General features: G+C 56.7%; 1 non-coding gene across 1 annotated transcript; it reads left to right on the top strand.

Annotated features, from left to right (window-relative positions):
- The first annotated feature begins 572 nt into the window (after positions 1-572).
- On the top strand, positions 573-763 carry LOC129137781 (U2 spliceosomal RNA). Its single transcript, XR_008540572.1, has one exon. It is a non-coding gene; the product is annotated as a U2 spliceosomal RNA (small nuclear RNA).
- Positions 764-6,152: the final 5,389 nt, after the last annotated feature.

Below are 6,152 nucleotides of genomic sequence, written 5' to 3'. Positions count from 1 at the left end.
CCGGAAGCCCCTCCAGGCCTTCGGCTTCCCTGACTGGGCATGGGCCCCTCGTCCCCTCGGGTACGGGGCCGGTCTCCCCGCCCGCGGGCGGCGAAGTAAAGGCCCAGCGCAGCCCGCGCTCCTGCCCTGGGGCCTCGTCTTTCTCCAGGAAAACGTGGACCGCTCTCCGCCGACAGGTCTCTTCCACAGACCCCTGTCGCCTTCGCCCCCAGTCTCTTCCGGTTCTGTCTTTTCGCTGGCTCGATACGAACAAGGAAGTCGCCCCCAGCGGAGCCCCGGCTCCCCCAGGCAGAGGCGGCCCCGGGGGCGGAGTCAACGGCGGAGGCCACGCCCTCCGTGAAAGGGCGGGGCATGCAAATTCGAAATGAAAGCCCGGGAACGCCGGAAGAAGCACGGGTGTAAGATTTCCCTTTTCAAAGGCGGAGAATAAGAAATCAGCCCGAGAGTGTAAGGGCGTCAATAGCGCTGTGGACGAGACAGAGGGAATGGGGCAAGGAGCGAGGCTGGGGCTCTCACCGCGACTTGAATGTGGATGAGAGTGGGACGGTGACGGCGGGCGCGAAGGCGACCGCATCGCTTCTCGGCCTTTTGGCTAAGATCAAGTGTAGTATCTGTTCTTATCAGTTTAATATCTGATACGTCCTCTATCCGAGGACAATATATTAAATGGATTTTTGGAGCAGGGAGATGGAATAGGAGCTTGCTCCGTCCACTCCACGCATCGACCTGGTATTGCAGTACCTCCAGGAACGGTGCACCCCCTCCGGGGATACAACGTGTTTCCTAAAAGCAGAGAGAGGTAAGAGACAGTAGCATCTGCGGGGCGGCTTGCACGCCGAGTGCCTGTGACGCGCCGGCTTGACTTAACCGCTTCCCTGAAGTACCAGTGAGGGAGGTTCCTGATCTGCAGGCGGTGGGCGGTAGACGGTAGGCTTATGCGGCACGCTTCCGTTTCCACCGTGACTACTGCGCTTTGGGAAGGCCACGACCTCCTCCTTTGGGGAGGTCCTTAGGATCTCAGCTTGGCAGTCGAGTGGGTGGCGACCTTTTAAAGGAATGGGATCCACCCGGAATTGAACTTCTTTCTCCTCTCTCTCTCTCTCTCTCTCTCTCTCTCTTTCTCTCTCTCTCTCTCTCTTTCTCTCTCTCTCTGTCTCTTTCTCTCTCTCTTCACCCCCCCCCCGCCTCTCCTCCGTTCTCTCTTTTGGTTTCCCCCACCCCCTCCCAAGTTCTGGGGTACATGTGCAGGACGTGCAGGTTTGGAACATAGATACACGTGTGCCACGGTGCTTTGCTGCACCTATCCACCAGTCGTCTAGGTTTGAAGCCCCGCACGCGTTGGCCATTTGTCCTAATGCTCTCTCTCCCCTTGCCCCCCACGCCCCGTCAGGGCCCGGCGTGTGATGTTCCCCTCCCTGTGTCCCATGTGTTCTCACTGTTCAACTCCCACTTAGGAGCGAGAACATGCGGTGTTTGGTTTTCGCTTCCTGTGTCAGTTTGCTGAGAATGAGGCCTTCCAGCTTCATCCACGTTCCCGCAGAGGACATGAACTCATCCTTTTTTATGGCTGCGTAGTAATTCCATGGTGTATACGTGCCACACTTTCTTTATCCAGCCTATCATTCATGGGCATTCGAGTTGGTTCCAAGTCTTTGCTATTGTAAATAGTGCTGCAGTAAACATACGTGTCCACGTGTCTTCCTAGTAGGAACTTCTTCCTCTTCAGCCCGCTGGGTAGCTGGCACTTTAAGGCAGGTGCCAACGCACCGGCAGCAAGCTTCCTTTTTTGCCCGGGAAAAACTGAGGTGCAGGTAGTATAAGCCATTTATCACGGAACGCACAGGAGCAGAGCTCGAGTCCAAGCATCGTGGCTCCACCCGTCATGCTTGATGCATCTTTAGGCTCCGCTCTAGGTATGCGTATCCTTTACGGGATCAGCCACCGGCAGTTGCCTTGCGACCACGATGACAAACCTCTGCCGGCTCTTTTGGGTCTCATCCCTGTATCTATTATACGTTGCATCCCAACATAAAGATCGGAATGTTCCTTTCGCTGACCCAGTCTCTCACCCTTTCCAAACTCCAGAAACCTTGTCTGTCCTCGGAAGAACTCCCCCTGCTTCTTTCTCTAAAGGCTGTCTTCAGGCCGGGCACAGTGGGGGGATCGCTTGAGCCCAGAAGGCCGCAGTGAGGTGAGATCGCGCCATTGCACTGCAGCCCCGGCGGCAGAGCCGGAGCCCCGTCTCGAAAGAAACAAACAAAAACCAACCGACCAACCAACAAACAAACACAGACAAAGAAAGAAAGAGCCCAGGCAACCTAGTGAAAACCTGTTCGGGCTGGGGCGTATCTGTACCCCAGCTGTTCCAGAGGCTGAGGCCAGGAGGATGGGTGGACGCTGGGAGGTGGATGCTGCAGTGAGCAGTGATCGCACCACTGCACTCCAGCCTGGGTGACAGAGCCAGACCCCGTCCCAAATAAATAAACATGAAAATAGAGGAACCAGTTTGTAGAAAGCGGGAGAGGGTCCCATTGAACTTCAAGCCTTCGAGCAACAGCTGTGGCTGGACAGGTTGGACCAGCAGGCTGGAGCAGTCGCCATCTTGGCAGGGATCATTGACCCTGATCTATCGCCGGGAGGAGGAAGAGCTGATCTTACGCAGGGAGGGCAGGTGGACTATGCGTGGACTCTGGTGATCTGTTTGGGTGCCAGGTGTTACTCCCAGGGCCACCCGTAACTGTGAATGTGCAGGAACCCTGACTTGAGAAGGGCCTGGCCACGGGGGGCTTAGGCCCCTGGGGAATGAGAGTTTGGTTCCCGGTACCCAGGGAAACCACCAGCATCGGCAGAGGTGATAGCTGGGGAGGAGCGGGGATTTGGACGAGAGACACAGGATGAGTACCGGGGGCAGCCCCGTGATCAACAACTGCTGCAACAGGGGCCGTTTGTTCGACTCGCTAGTCTTCTGTGGCTCTATGCGGTACTCAAGAGCAGAAGACAGAAGATACAAAAACCACAAAAGGTAGCCGGGCGTGGTGCTGCCCGTCAATAATCCCAGCTACTCGGGAGGCTGAGACAGGAGAATCGCTTGAACCCGGGAGGCGGAAGTTTCAGCGAGCCGAGATCACGCCATTGCAGTCCAACCTGAGCGTCCGAGCGAGACTCTATCTCAGAAAATAAAGACAGAATGAAAGAGCCCGGCGCGGTGGCTTACGCCTGTAATCCCAGCGCTTTGGGAGGCCGAGGCGGGCGGATCGCCTGAGGTCAGGAGCTGGAGACCAGCCTGGCCGACATGGCGAAACCCCCTAAAAATACAAAAATGAGCCGGGCGTGGTGGCCTACGCCTGTAATCCCAGCTACCCAGGAGGCTGAGGCAGGAGAATCGCTGGAACCCGGGAGGTAGAGGCTGCAGTGAGCCGAGATCGCGCCACTGCACTCCAGCCTGGGCGACAGAGCAAGAGTTTGTCTGCCAAAAAAAAAAAAAAAAAAAAGCCAGGGTGAGCGGTGGCTCAAGCCTGTAATCGCAAGCAACACTTTGGGAGGCGGCAGCTGGGCGGATCACCGGAGGTCGGGAGTTGGAGACCAGCCTGACCAACATGGAGAAACCCCATGTGTACTAAAAATACAAACTTAGCCGGGCGTGGTGGCACATGCCTGTAGTCCCAGCTGCTCGGGAGGCTGAGGCAGGGGAATCGCTTGAACCCGGGAGGCGGAGGTTGCAGAGAGCCTAGATCGCGCCATTGGACTCCAGGCTGGGTAACAAGAGCGGAACCTCCGTCTGAAAAAAAAAAAAAAAAATTGGGAGAATTTTGCTCCCACTGCCGTCAAAATCCCATGTGTATTTCACACTTACAGCACAGCTCCATTAGAACTGACCACATTTCCAGGGCTCCCTAGATACCTGTGGCTAGCGGCTGCCATACTACACCGTGCTGGGCTGTAGAATGGGGATGACAAGACAGGGCGGCGGAGATTGGGTTGGCGTGAAGCGAGGGAAACACTCGGCCGCAGGACAAAACTAAAACAGCAAGGGGGCACCGAAAGACTCAGTAGTCCACATGAATATCTTGATTATGTCGTGGCCGAGATAATGTAGGGTCCACCCCTACCGGGTCTGTGGGTTTTCTCTTCGTGTGTGTGCGCGCGGAGACGAGAGATCGAAGAGATAAAGACAGAAGACAAAGAGATAGGAAGAAAGACAGCTGGGCCCGGGGGACCACTGCCACCAAAGCGCGGAGACAGACAGGTAGTGGCCCCGAATGCCTGGAGGCGCTGCTATTTATTGTAGTCAAGGCAAGGGGGCAGGGTAAGGAGTGCCAGTCATCTCCAGTGATCGATAGGTCACGCGAGTCACGTGTCCACTGGACAGGGGGCCTTTCCCTTTGTGGTAGCCGAGGTGGAGAGGGAGGACAGCAAACGTCAGCGTTTCTTCTATGCACTTATCAGAAAGATCGAAGACTGTGGTACTCCTACTAATTGTGCTACTGCTGTCTTCTAAGAACTTAAAAGGAGGAGCCAGGTGTACAGGCGGAACATGAAAGTGAAGAAGGAGCGTGCCCACTGAAGCACAGCATCACAGGGAGACGTTGGAGCCTCCGGCTGACTGCGGGCCGGCCTGGCTAATGTCAGACCTCCCACAAGAGGTGGTGGAGCGGAGCGTTCTCTGTCTCCCCTGGAGAGAGGGAGATTCCCTTTCCCGGCCTGCTAAGTAACGGGTGCCTTCCCAGGCACTGGGGCCACCGCTAGACCAAGGCCTGCTAAGTAACCAGGGCCTTCCCAGGCACTGGCATTACCGCTAGGCCAAGGAGCCCTCCAGCGGCCCTTCTCTGGGCGTGAATGAGGGCTCACACTCTTGTCTCCTGGTCACCTCTCACTGTGGCCCTTCAGCTCCTAACTCTGTGTGGCCTGGTTTCCCCCAGGGTAATCATAATGGAACAGAGATCATTATGGTAATAGAACAAAGAGTAATGCTACAAACTAATGATTAATAATAGTCAGATATAATCCTATCCGTTTCCTATCTCTAGTAAAACTTTTCTTATTCTAATAATTTTCTTTACTATACTGGAACAGCTTGTGCCTTCAGGCTCTTGCCTGGGCACCTGGGTGGCTTGCGGCCCACAAGATAAGATATATTGCGTTGAACTATAGTTTATGTTGATTGCTGAATGATTTAGGGCGGGGGGGTGGGCACCCTCTGAAATTCTGCCCTGGAGGAGAGGCCTCACCCTAACCCTGGCCGTGGCTAATAATAAGGCCCACCTCTTAGGGCCGTGGAGTGAAATAAGTTTTCCAGGTAATGCGCAGTAGAGCCCTCAGCCCTCCGCTGAAGTTGCGTTAGGAAGGAGGAAGGGAGAGGTAAATGCTGAGCCCGCAGGCGGCAGTCTGTGCCTCGGAGAGAAACTTTATCCCAACCTTGCTGGGGGCCTTGACGCCCACCTTGCCCCAAGAGCACCCCGGCAGTCACCCCTGCCCTCTGGGGTCCTGCCACCCCGAGCCCGACCTTCCCCCTTTTCCCCCGCGCCGGGCCAATAGCCTCCTAACTGCGTCGTGCTCATCACGGTCTGCCGTGCTCATCACCTTTGCGTCGTTTCTTCGCTCCACAAACGTTTGCTGAGCGCCTTCCACACGCCAGGCGCCAGACTCGCGCGGGGAAACAGGGATAAGCACTGAGGAGGGGTCCCAGCCCTCAGCGATGGGATTTCAGAGCGGGAGATAAAGGGTTGCCCAGAAGGGTGGTGAGTGGAATAGCTGATATAAACAACGGGGGCGCGATGAAATACACAGGAGGGCTGCTAGTCACATACGGGGCGGGTGCCGAGGGCCCTTGACTAAGGGAGGCTTCCTGGACGCGTGACACCCAAGCGGAGTCCTGACGACCTGCGTCAGAAGTAGCCAGGCGAGGAGGAGGGGAAGGGAATCCACGTCCCGAGCAGGGAGGCAGCTTTCCCTACACAGCACAGGACACGGTCCGCGCACAGAAGCCGCAGGAGACGCAGGCACAGGGGCTGGGGAGAATCCTTGCTGGGCCCTCGCCGCCTCCCTCTGCTGGGTGTCTGGTGCCAGCCTCCTGCCTGGCCGAGGAACTCCAGCCCCTGCTCCCGGAAGCCCCTCCAGGCCTTCGGCTTCCCTGACTGGGCATGGGCCCCTCG

Source organism: Pan troglodytes, chromosome 19 (assembly GCF_028858775.2).
Source record: "Pan troglodytes isolate AG18354 chromosome 19, NHGRI_mPanTro3-v2.0_pri, whole genome shotgun sequence".
NCBI lineage: Eukaryota > Metazoa > Chordata > Mammalia > Primates > Hominidae > Pan > Pan troglodytes.
Note: the sequence above shows the minus strand (reverse complement) of the source record. Positions and strands in the feature narration are given on the sequence as shown.